General features: G+C 40.7%; 1 protein-coding gene across 4 annotated transcripts in view; it reads left to right on the forward strand.

Moving 5' to 3' along the window:
• The window catches only part of LOC132691487 (zinc finger protein 705B-like), a 31,600-nt gene that overhangs the window by 6,097 nt on the left and 12,196 nt on the right, over positions 1-13,307 (forward strand). For all 4 annotated transcript variants that reach the window (XM_060652841.3, XM_060652838.3, XM_060652842.3 and 1 more), the window contains exons 2-3: positions 1,222-1,503; positions 1,772-1,842. The gene's annotated coding sequence lies outside the window, so the exon portion shown is untranslated. The remainder of the gene's footprint in view (positions 1-1,221; positions 1,504-1,771; positions 1,843-13,307) is intronic.

Here is a 13,307-nt window from a genome sequence, read left to right on the forward strand (position 1 = left end):
ACATTAATGAGTGACTTTTCAGCACTGTGTCTGTTCCTTTCTCTTCTCTCCCAATGTAGTCTGTTTTATTTTTTATTTTATTTTTTTTTTAATTTTTTTTAACATTTATTTATTTTTGAGACAGAGAGAGACAGAGCATGAATGGGGGAGGGTCAGAGAAACAGGGAGACACAGAATCTGAAACAGGCTCCAGGCTCTGAGCGGTCAGCACAGAGCCCGATGCGGGGCTCGAACTCACGGACCGTGAGATCATGACCTGAGCCGAAGTCGGCCGCTTAACCGACTGAGCCACCCAGGCGCCCCTCAATGTAGTCTCTTTTAAATGATTTTTTTATTTTATTTTTGAAAGTTTTGGAGTTTTGCCAAGTCATTTCCTTCTTCCCTTGTCTTGTAATCTCTTTCATCCTAATTCTGCTTTGAAGTCCTATTTTTAAGGTTTCTAATGATTTGTTGTCTATCCATTACTAAAATTATTGGATAGCTTCTAAAGATGTTTTGCTCCAAGCCACGGGATTCTTTGAATATTAATATTCAATTACTTTTTCACTCCTGCCTCTTTCTTTTTAATAGCTACTGTGTTGGTTACTTTTTTCATGTCATTTTTATGAAGTTGAATTCTTAAACCCAATGAATTCATGGTGGTAGTTTGCAGAAAAATAAATGTCGCGGTTGTGCTATAGGAGGACCTCTTCCTGGCTCAAAATAATGACTGTTTAACACAGGACATTTGGAAAGTTTGTGGGACCTAGTTGGGAGTTTTCATAATATAAGAAATAATGAGCTACTGAGCTGCTTTTTATTCATGGTTCTCATTCATTCATGTCCCTCTTTGATGCCTACCACTTGGAAACACAGACAAAGCACAGTGATACGTAGGTAAAATTTTCCTTCCTACTCATAGGACTTTCCTGTTCATATGTGTAGGGATTCCCTGGATATCCCTAGATTTCCTTTGAATAAAAATTCTAAAGGTAGAACATAATTTTACATTTCAATCTAAATTTGTCTTGAAGGCAAAATCTAACATAATCCCACGGCCAGTGCGTTACTAGTTTCCTGAGATCTTCCTTCTCTCTCCTTGGACTCTCCCATATGCTCTGGATAACTCAGTTGGTAAACCATATTTATAGAGAATCTTTTGGGCATTGTGAAGTGTCCTGGATATTGGCTACCTTTCTCCAGTTATCAGATGCTTGCATTAATACAGAGTTTCTCTTTCAGATCTGAATCAAAGCTCTGTCCTCTCCACTGGGTGACTCGTAGGAAAACAAGAGGATACAGTACCCAGAATCCAGCTGTCACCTCCCCAGAAATTTAAACACTTCTCCAGTTCCTCAGACCCCTCAACTTACCCCAGAAGGCAAAAGATTCAGTTTCTTCATCATAGTACATGTATACAACGGGCAGAGAGCAAAGCTTGGTAATCACCTTGGCATTGCCTATCTGTGTGATGCTGAAGACATTCTCATCTCTGTGCATTACAGAAGAGATTCAGATTTCCAGGTGTGGACCAGTGTGCAGGGGAGGGGTGTTCCCACTGTTCTGAAGGGCAGGTACCTTGAAGCTCAAGAGAGGTACTCAGAAGGGTATAGAGTCTCAGTCCAAGTGCCCTAAAAGGGAAAATATTGGAATAAAAGCTTGGGGCACAGTTGGAACAGGATATCCAACCACTTTCTGGCCTCGTAGCCATGGAGAAGGACAGCAAGGGACCGGGGTGAAACTGGGGCTCTTGTCAGTCTTGGAGATGAATGCCAGTTTTCTTCCTCTACAGAGTTGGTAAGCTTTGGAAGATGCTAGTGGAGCATTCTGCACTATGGAGACTTGTACGTGACACCTTACAGGGTATGTATGGACTCTGGGAAAATGCTTGAGGGGATCCGCTTTATGTGGATGGCAGCTGGGATGGCAGTTCTTACACAAAACCCATCTTGGGCTCTCCAGAGGCTGTATATATGATGGGTCAGTGGAGCTTTGATACTGTCCAAGAGCCCTGAACATCAATCATTCCACTTTTTTCTTTTAATCTTTATTTATTTTCGAGAGAGAGACCGACAGTGTGCAAGTGGGGGAGGAACAGAGAGAGAGGGAGACAGAATCCGAACTAAACTCTAGTTGTGTGTCGCATACTTGAGGAAACTCCCAGTCACCAAACTTCCCCAATTCCTGACAAGTCTAGAACTGCACAACTCTAAAATGTCCAAGTCCAAGTCATGGATCTTTGAGGAAAGTGACTTCTCTTCACTATTCTTCCAACACAACTTTGGCCTGGACCCTGTTCCTGTCTTCATGACAGGTAGGTGGTGACCTCGTCCAGGCTGAATGCTCTGCATTTCGTGGGAGTAGGGGACATTTCCTTGAGTGTCAGGAAAGGGGCTCATGATGGCCCTCTGAGGTTGATGGGTTCCACCACCTAAAACTGGTGAACTTCTCAGCAGATGGATTCCTACAGGCAGTAGTCTGTATCTTCAGAAGCTTTAGAAACTCAGTAGGAGGAGAGCGAATGGTCTCACAAGCCAAGTATTGTTTCAACTAGAAAGGATGGATTCACTGCAGCCGCTGGAGCCAAATATTCCTCCCACCACTGAAGCCTTGCCCTCTACTTCACACATCTGTGTTGGCCTCAGGCCCAGACCCCAAATCTTCAAGCTCCTGGAAGTCCATGCCCCATGTCAGAAGGGAGGATGCCAAGGCTTTTCCGCAGGAAGTTCTGCGCTACTCTGGTCCCCTTTAGTTCCAGCCCAACCTTATCCCGAAGGGTGGAAGTGATGCCACAAAAGGACTCGGTCCCATTTCTCACCACCCTTACTTACAAACCATATGCCCTTTTTATCCTTTCTCTTCCTGCAAGTGGTTATCCATCTGGGGTTCCTGTTTTTCTGAGACATTTGAAACCGTGAGGACATAACTCATAAACTGTGGTCAGGCAATAGGCTTTTGAGCCAGATAAATATGAGCAAATAGTTGAGTAAATTATATGCTGTATGGTTTTTTTCAGGTCATGTGAATCCTCTGCAAGCTGGCTTTCTAAGAGGAAAAGTGAAGATAATAATGGCAAACTTATAGGGTCTGAATAAATGGCAAGATTATAAGTAAATACCCGTCACCTAATATGTGATCAATATTGATGATGTATTTGGGCAGCTAGCTTCTTAGATCTTCCATGACTTGTCCATAGACTTCGTACAGAGCAGGGCTAGAAGATGTCACTGAGTTTAAGAGAATCAGTGGTCCTGGAATGGACACACCTCTGCTGGAATGGAGTCTGGGCTAGGGACCACAGCGCTAACCATGATTATCTTTGGGGACGTGGGTTTGGGGGTTATAGAAATTTTGAAGATTTTGAAATGTCTATTTTTCGTATTAAACACTTTTTAAAAAGTGTGTGTTTTAGGAATGGTAAAAAGCATGTTACTTTTAAAGTAATGTTACCAATTTTAAGTAAAATATGCAAGATTTTATATGGCACATGACGGAGGAAAGTAGTATTCTCTCAAGATGATGCCCTTGGAGGCAAGAAGCCACATTCTGTGGTCTTGTTGGAAAGGGAAACATACAGGTCAGTGGCCTCTGGAGAGTAGTAGTTAACTGACTCTCTGAAACAGACAAAGCACTGATTTATACCATTTGCTGGTTTCCTTGTATACCATGGCAAAATTCAAGCTAACAAAGGCTTTCCATCCAGTTTCCAAACCTCTGAATATTTTATAAGCAACTCTTAGGAGCCAGTCCATGCCAGATCAAGCATAACTACCAGAGGCATTGAAGGAATATATAAAAGAAAATTAGTAACTCTCCTTTGTTGCCCCAGGGTAGGAGTATAATGGTGGACTTGAGAAGAACAATCTCACTAGGATGCTGTGGCTTATGTTTTAAGGAAGCCAGGTAGGGTAGCTCCTCTTACCTCTGACCCAGTGACCTCTTGAATGGACCTAGCTTTTTGTAGTTGGGAAGAATAGAGTCCAGAAACATGAGCCCACTCCCTTACGAAACCAGCCCTGTCACAACTGTCACACTGTCACAATCGTTCTATTTGTTTGAAAAGGGAGGAGCTGCAAGGGTCTTGAGTGCTGCTGTAGTTGGAGCTCGGTGATGGTGAATGAACGAAGTTCCATGATTCCACACAATCAGGACCCAAGGGAAAACCGTGGTTGTGAATGACTTTCTTTCTGCAGTATTAGTATCATTCCTCTTTGAGGGTTAAATAGATCCGGCATTGGTTAAATCTTGGTGGAGTTCTGGGATGCTGCCAAGGCTGACGCCCCAGGGCAGAAATCCAAAGCTTAAGTGGTCCAGCCTCTTCAACTCTTAACGACATTCTACGAGAAGTTATTTTCACTTTCAGTCACTAGGTGTGAAGGATGTAAGCTGCTTTGGACATATCTATGTTCCATAGCTTAAAATTTCCCTAATGCGTAAAGAAGGTGTTTGGGGATGGGTGGATGGTAGTCCAAATCAAACTTCTATTTTAACTGTAAGTCAACACTACGGTCATTTTAAATTCAGAAAAGCGAGGTTACTGGATGGACTGGTCTAAGGAAGACGAATCCATCTACTTCTGGACTTAGTTACAAGTTATTTCTCTCAACAATAGGAAGAATATATCCTAAACCCAGACAATGTCATTACCTAATCTCAAAGGAAAGATGAGCTCCAGCACCATGTCAGAGCAGAAGGGGGCTTTTTATATACTCCAAACTCCAGGAATTTTCAAAAGGACGAGCTGTCAAAGGGAAATGTAATAAAAGTGCCAAAAGTGAAAAGAGAGTTGAGTGGGCACTCGACTACCTCAAAGCCTTTCCAGTGCAGCTTGGAAGTAGGTGCCTGGAAGTGATGAGTTGAGTGGATACATTTCTTGGATAAGCTGGCTTCTCTTTGCATCCATTTACTTCATCTATGAAGTAGGAATAGTACGGGGACCTGGCTGTCATTTAAGTCCAAAGCTGCTGAGTCTGTGAGACTCCCTAAGGGTACATTCGGCACCCTTTTTTATTACCATGTTTCTGCCATGTGCTTTGTCACACCTGTGCCATAGTTCCCTCATAATGATGTGAAACATAACACTTTAATATTTTTTGAGTTTGATTCAGCACATTTAAAGTTCACGGATTCTTGCCTGGTGTGTATTAAAGCTCCAGTTAAGATTTACTTACTGATAAGCTTCCCAAGACGGCAAATAAAGGTCAGTTGCCCCAGAAATTTTATTTAGAAAAGTGTATACGTGAGAAAGAATTGATCTAGTAATCCAACAGAGTGATCCAAGTGACTTGAATTATCTGGAATATGTAAGGGCAGTTCTTGATTTTTTTTTTTTAATTTAAACTTTAGTTGACTTATAGTGCAACATTGGTTTCAGGAGAATTCAGTGATTCATCACTTACCTGTAACACCCAGTGCTCAGCACAAGCACCCTGCTTAATACCCATCTGTTTGTTCTCTCTCATTAGGTGTCTGTTATGGTTTGTTTCTCTCTCTTCTCCAGCCCCCCACATATGTTCTGTGTTTTGTTTCTTAAATTCCACATATGAGCAAAATCATACGGTATTTGTCTTTCACTGATTGACTTATTTCCCTTACCATAATATGTTCTAGCTCCACCCACGTCATTGCAAATGGCAAGATTTCATTCTTTTTGATGCCTGAGTTAAAGTCCATGGCATATATGTACCACCTCGTCTTTATCCATTCATCAGTCAATGGACCTTTGGGCCCTTTCCATACTTTGGCTATTATCAGTAGTGCTGCTGTAACCAATGGGGTGCATATACCCTTTCGAATCCATATTTTTGTATCCTTGGGGTAAATACCTAAGAGTGCAATTGCTGGATCATAGGGTAGTTCTATTTTTAGTTTGTTAGGGAACCTCAATACTGTTCTCCAGAGTGGCTGCACCAGTTTGCATTCCCACCAACAGTGCACGAAGGTTCCCCTTTCTCCACATCCTCACCAACGACACTTGTTGGTTCTTCTGACAGGTGGGAGGGGGTATCCAATCATGGTTTTGATTTGTACTTCCCTGATGATAACTGATGTTGAACATCTTTTCATGTGTCTGTTAGCCATCTGGATGTCTTCTTTAGAAAAGCATCTATTCATATGTCTTCTTCCCATTTACTGGCTTGTTTTTTGGGTGTTGAGTTTGGTAAGTTCTTTATAGATTTTTGGATACTAACCCTTTATCAGATGTGTCATTTACAAATGTCTTCTTCCATTCTGTAGACTGCTTTTTAGTTTTTTTGATTGTTTCCTTTGCTGTGCAGGTTTTTATCTTGATGAAGTCCCAATAGTCCATTTTTGCTTTTGTTTCCCTTACCTTTGGTGACGTGTCTAGTAAGAAGTTGCTCTGGCCCAGGTCAGAGAACTTGCTGTATGCGTTCTCCTCTAGGATTTTGATAGTTTCCTGTTTCACATTTAGATCTATCATCCATTTTGAATTTATTTTTGTGTGTGGTGTAAGAAATTGGTCCAGTTTCATTGTTCTGCATGTTGCCATCCAGTTTTCCCAACACCATTTGTTGAAGAGGCTTTTTTCTATTGGATATTCTTTCCTGCTTTGTCGAAGATGAGTTGACTGTACAGTTGTGGGTCCATTTCTGGATTTTCTATTCTGTTCCATTGATCTATGTATCTGTTGTTGTGCCAGTACCATAATACTCTGATGACTGCAGCTTTGTAATACAGCTTGAAATCTGAAATCGTGATGCCTCCAGTTTTGTTTTTCTTTTTCAGGATTGCTTTTGCTATTCAGGGTCTTTGGTGGTTCCATACAAATTTTAGGACTGTTTGTTCTATCTCTGCAAAAACTTCTGGTGGTATTTTGATAGGGCTAGCATTAAACGTGTAGATTGCTTTGGATAGGATGGACATTTTGACACTGTTTGTTCTTCTAATCCGTGAGCATGGAATGGTTTTCCATTTACTTGTGTCCTATTCAGTTTCTTTCAGGAGTGTTCTACAGTTTTCAGAGTATGGATCTTTCCCTCTTTAATTAGGTTTATTCCCAGGTATCTTACTGGTTTTGGTGCAGTTGCAAATGGGATCGATTCCTTGATTTATTTTTCTGCTACTTCATTATTGATATATAGAAATACAACAGATTTTATATTTACAACATTGATTTTATATCCTGTGACTTTGCTGAATTCATGTATTAGTTCTAGCAATTTTTGGTGGAGTGTTTTGGGTTTTCTCTATAGAGTATCATGTCGCCTGCAAATAGTGAAAGCTTGACTTCTTCCTTGCCGATTTAGATGCAGTTTTTTTTGGTTTGGTGTCTGATTGCTGAGGCTGAGACTTCCAGTAGTATGTTAAATAGTAATGGTGAGAGTGGATATCCTTGTCTTGTTCCAGACCATAGGGGAAAGGCTCTCTCACTTTCTCCCCACTGAGGATGATATTAGCAGTGGGTCATTCATAAATGGCCTTTATGACATTCAGGTATGTTCCATCTGTCCCTGCTCTGTTGAGCGTTTTTATCAAGAATTGATGCTATATTTTGTCCATTCTTTTTCTGCATCCATTGACAGGATCATATGGTTCTTTTTTTTTTTTTTTTAATGTAGTATATCGTGTTGATTGATTTGCAAATATCGAACCAGCCCTGTAGCTCAAGAATAAATCCCATTGATAATGGGATCAATGGGTGAATAATTCTATTAGTATACTGTTGAATTTATTTTGCTAGTACCTTGTTGAGGAATTTTGCATCCATGTTCATCAGGGATTTTGGCCTGTAATTCTCCTTTTTAGTGGGGTCTTTGGTTTTATAATCAAGGTAATGTTGGCTTTGTAGACTAAGTTTGGAAGTTTTCTTCTATTTCTGTTTTTTGGAACAGTTTGAGAATAGGTATAACTATTCTTTAAATTGTCTGGTAGAATTCTCCTGGGAAGCCGTCTGTCTGGCCCAGGACTCTTGGTGGTTGGAAGATTTTTGATTACTGATTCAATTTCTTTGCTGGTTATGGGTCTGTTCAAATTTTCTATTTCTTCCGGTTTCAATTTGGTAGTTTGTGAGTTTCTAGGAATTTGTCCATTTCTTCCAGATTGCCAAGTTGGCATATAATTTTTTATAGTATTCTCATGATTATTTGTATCTTCCTGGTGTTGGTTGTGATCACTCCTCTTTCATTTGGGTCCTCTCTCTTTTTGATAAGTCTGGCTAGGGGGTTCAGTTTTGTTTATTCTTTCAAAGAACCAGCATTTAGTTTCATTGATGTGTTCTGTTTTTTTGTTTTTTTCCCTATATTGTTTATTTCTGCTCTAATCTTTATTATTATCCTTCTTCTAATGGCTTTAGGTTTTATTTGCTCTTCCTCTTCTAGGTCCTTTAGATGTAAGGTTATGTTGTGTATTTGGATCCTTTTTTCTTGAAATAGGCCTGAATTGCAATATACTTCCCACTTAGGACTGCCTTTTGCTGCATCCCGAAGGTTTTGGACCCTTGTCTTTTCATTTTCACATGCTTCCTTGTATTTTTTTTTTATTTCTTCTTTAATTTCCTGGTTAACCCATTTTTTCTTTAGTAGGATGTTCTTTATTAACCTCCATGTATTTGAGGGCTTTCCAAATTTTTTCTTGTGTTTGACTTCAAGTTTCATAGCATTGTGATCTGAAAATATGCATACTTTGATTGTGATCTTTTTGTACTTGTTGAAGGCTGATTTGTGACCCAGTATGTTTCATGTGAACATGTTCCATGTGCACGAGAAAAGAAGGTGTATTCTGCTTTAGGATGAAATGATTTGAATGTATCTGTTAAGTCCTTCTGGTCCAGTGTGTCATTCAAAGCTATTGTTTTTTTGTTGATTTTCTGCTTAGATTTGTCCATTGCCATACGTGGGGTGTTAAAGTCTCCTTCTATTATTATATTATTGTCAATGAGTTTCTTTTTTTTTTTAATTTTTTTTATTTATTTTTTTTATTTTTTTTTGTCAATGAGTTTCTTTATATTTGTTAGTAATTGATTTATATATTAGGGTGCTCTCAATTTGGGGGCCTAAACACTCAAACTGTTAGATCTTCTTGATGGATAGACTCCTTAATAATAATACAATGCCTTTCTTCATTTCTTGTTACAGTCTTTGTTTTAAAATCTAGTTTGTCTAATAGAAGTATGGCTACTCCGGGGTGCCTGGGTGGCTCAGTCGGTTGGGCGGCCGACTTCGGCTCAGGTCATGATCTCACGGTCCGTGGGTGCGAGCCCCGCGTCGGGCTCTATGCTGACAGCTCAGAGCCTGGAGCCTGTTTCAGATTCTGTGTCTCCCTCTCGCTGACCCTCCCCTGTTCATGCTCTGTCTCTCTCTGTCTCAAAAATAAATAAAACGTTAAAAAAAAAAATTAAAAAAAAAAAGAAGTATGGCTACTCTGGCTTTCTTTTGATGTCCATTAACATGATAAATGGTTCTCCATCCCCTCACTTTCAATCTTCAGGTGTCTTTAGTCTCTTGTAGGCAGCATAAAGATGGGATCTTATTTTTGTTTTTTTTTTACCCATTCTGCTACCCTATGTCTTTTGATGGGAGCACTTAGTTGATTTACATTCAGAGTGATTATTGAAATGTATGAATTTAGTGCCATTGTGTTACCTGTAGAGTTGGTGTTTCTGGTGATGTTCTCTGGTCCTTTGTAGTCTTTGTTGCTTTGGTCTTTTTTTTTTTTTTTTTCTTCTTTTTCCCTCCAAAGAGTTCCCTTTAAAATTTCTTGCAGGGCTAGTTTAGTGGTCACATACTCCTTTAGTTTTTGTTTGGGAAACTCTTTATCTCTCCTCCTATTTTGAATGACAGCCTAACCAAATAAAGAATTCTTGGTTGCATATTTGCCCCATTCAGTACATTGAACATTTCCTTCCACTCCTTTCTGGCCTGCCATGTTTTTGTGGACAGATATGCTGCAAATCTGATTTGTCTTCCCTTGTAGGCTAAGGACTTTTTTTTTCCCTTGCTGCTTTCATGATTCTTATCTTTGTGTTTGTGATTTTTGACTTGACTTTTATGACTTGGTGACTATTGGCTTTTGTTGAATCTAATGGGAGTTCTCTGTGCTTTTTGGATTTTGATATCTGTGTCCTTCCCCAGATTATGGAAGTTTTCAGCTATAATTTGTTCAAAGAAACTTCCTACCTTTCTTTCTCTCTCTTCATCTTCTGGGACTCTTATGATGCGAATACATTTTTAATGAGTCACTGAGTTCCCAAAATCTGCCTTTGTGGTCCATGACCTTTTTTACCCTCTTCTTTTCAGCTTCATTATTTTCCATAATTTTATCTTCTGTATCACTGATTTGCTCCTCTGCTTTGTCTATGCTCATTTTTATGGCCTCCATTTGGGATTGTATCTCGGTTACAGCATTTTTAGTTTTGGCATGACTAGATTTTAGTTCTTTTATCTCTGTAGTAAGGTATTCTCTAGTGTCTTCTATGCTTTTTTCAAGCACAGCTAATATCCTTATAATTGTTGTTTTAAATTCTAGTTCAGACAATTTACTTATATATGCATTGATTAAAATATCTGGCTGTCCTTTCTTCCTGTTCTTTCTTTTGAGGTGAATTCTTTGTCTTGTCATTTTGGAGAGAAAGGAAAATAAAGCAAAATAAAACAAAAAGTAAAAATTGAAGACAAAAAAAATCTAAAAAATACATGAAGTTAGATCCTAGGTGTGTTCTGATCTGCTTGTTACAAGAAGCTTGATAGGAAAAAGGTAGGAAGAAAGAAAAGAAAAACTAATAAAAATATATCCAAAATAAAACAATTTAAAAATGATAAAAAATAAGATTAGAATGCTCTTTTTGTATCAAAAAATAAAAAGAAAGACAAAAACAAAAAGAAACAAACAGAAAAACCCCAAAGGATGCTAGATCTTTTTTCCTCTAGAGCTGAAGCTTTGCGCCAGTCTGATTCGTAGACTTGGTGTGGGCTAGGTGTTTCTGCTGGTCTTCTGGGGAAGGGGCCTGCTGCTCTGATTTTCAGGTACAATTGCTCTCCTGGAGATGTGTCTTCAGGGTGCTGGGTGGGGGCAGGACTTGGTGTAGCAGCTCCGTCCTCCACTTGGTGGCGCTGTTTAGCTCACCAAGATGGATCAAGCTGGTGGATGCGGGAGAAAATGGTTTCTCCCCATTCTCTTGTTCTCTCAACTCAGGAGCAGGAAGTGTATACCACCCCTCTTCAGTAAGCCCTCACAGACGCACAGCGATGCCACCTGTGTCCCTGGTTTCTGTCATATCCCCACCTTCACCCCGTGTCCAACCTGTCCACCTGCCAAATAGTGCAGCGCTGCTGTGTTTTAAATCAGGTGCGGCTGTGTTTCAAAACCCCATACTTCAGAGACCCCCACAGCACAGACCTGCACTGATCTGGGGACAGTCACGACTTGCGGCTGGTGGTGCCAGTTTGTCACAGAAGACAGCCGCGGGATCATGCAGTGGATCAGAATTTATTGTAAATCACAACACACAGCTGGCACCCGGGTTTGCATACCTCTCCTGGCTTCTTTGTTTTGGATGTTGCCTGCTGGGTCCTGTGTCCATTGAGAGGCCGAATCACCTCTCCCAGATGCACTCCAAGCAGCCAAACCGCTTCTCCCCATGTGATCCTGGGGACCCTCAGGCCTCCTGCCGTTGGGGCTCAGCTCTGCTGTCCCACTGCTCAGCTCCCCAGGTGCGAATCTGGAAATGTCACAGACCTCCGAAACTTAGGAATGTGTGCTCCACTGTTTCTGGAAAACTGGTGGTGTTGTAACCCTGTCCTTTTTCCTTGTCTGAGGTTTTGGGGAGTAATTTTCTTGAGCAGTCCCTTGCGTGTTTTCCCTCTTACACGCCCCCCCCCCCTCTTTTTCTCTCCCTCTCCCTCCTCTCCCTCCTCCCACTGAGACCAGGGCTTCTTTCCCTGGGGAGCACCTGCAGCTCTTTTCTCCCACGAATTCTATGCAGTTCCTTCCTTCCATGGGTCATTTTTCTGGTTTTTAGATGTGCAGGTTTGTTCTCTGAGAGTTATGATTGATTTCTTGGGTGTTCAGAATGATTTGATATTTAGCTGTGTTCCAGGGAGGATGCGTGCTTAGGGTCTCCCCACTCCTCCACCATTTTACTCCATCATTTTCTGTATTTTCTTAAGACAATAGATTTTTGAACTCCTAAGGTATTATCGTAACAGCAGTATTGGCGCAGTGATTTTTATTTATTGAAAATAAGATAATAGCAAGAACAAAATTCACATCTACTTAATTTGATCAAGGAAATTTGCTTTTCACAGAAATAACAGGCACAAAAGAAAAGTATAAATGCTGATGTATGTTTTAAAACAATTTTACGAAACCAAATTTAAAAGTTGTATTTTTATTGAGCTCTCTAGAGAATGTTCAAGCATTTATATGTACTTGTCCGTAGCAAATGCTTTCTGGATGAAAAGTCATCGCTATATAATATTTTACTTAAATCTTTCTGTATCTAAAAACAAAGCCCAAGAATTTCCATGGTAAAACACTTAGGAGAATCTGCTGTTTACCCAGCATTTGCTCTACAGCTGTCCCAGATAGAACTGCCTCATCATATGCACACAGGCACCTGCACAGACTACGGACATGGGGGTCTCCAGTTTAATACTGCAGTCTGGCAGGACTGTCTACAGACATGGACGGCAGATAATTCATCAGCCGGTGCCTAAGTGAGATACCTCCCCCCATCTCCCAGCCACTTTCTGAGGACCAGTTGGACACCAGCCCTGGGCCAGCCCTGTGGATCCCAGGAAGACCTTAGACCTTAAGTCTCTTCAGCTATTTCTTGTGGAGGTTGATACTGAAGTCAGTTTGCAAACCAAGCTGTGAATTAGAGGAGGAAAAAACCCCCACAAATTCCCCAAAGAGGACTTGCCATCAGCGCAGAGGGGGGTTATTCCACTGGGACGTAAAACCCCAGGATCCTGAGCCTGCGCTCTGGAGTGGAGCCTTCGTCGTCCATAAATTAGTCCCATCCCTTTGCGTTTCGTTTGAAGGCTAAAAGTGTTATTTCTGGTAGAAGGGCGGAAGGCGAGAATAGTGCCGCCAAAGCACTAAGGTTTAGTCCTGTGTTGATAGATCTAAAACAGAAGGCTTTGTTTATATGAATTGTTCTCTCACTACTTTTAACATGCATATCTCTCCACATCCCATACAGTTTATGGGGACCCGGGGACAATAATGAGCCAAGCCAAGTGTTTTTGCTGTCCTCAGCTCACACAGCTCTGAGAAGGAGACAGTCAAGGTGGCAGTTGCAGGGAGGTGTCCTAAATGCCCTCCTGGGATAATGGGGAGGTTTGGCACCAACATTAGACTAAATGTTC

This window comes from Panthera onca, chromosome B1, assembly GCF_046562875.1.
Source record: "Panthera onca isolate mPanOnc1 chromosome B1, mPanOnc1 haplotype 2, whole genome shotgun sequence".
In the NCBI taxonomy this organism is placed as follows: Eukaryota; Metazoa; Chordata; class Mammalia; order Carnivora; family Felidae; genus Panthera; species Panthera onca.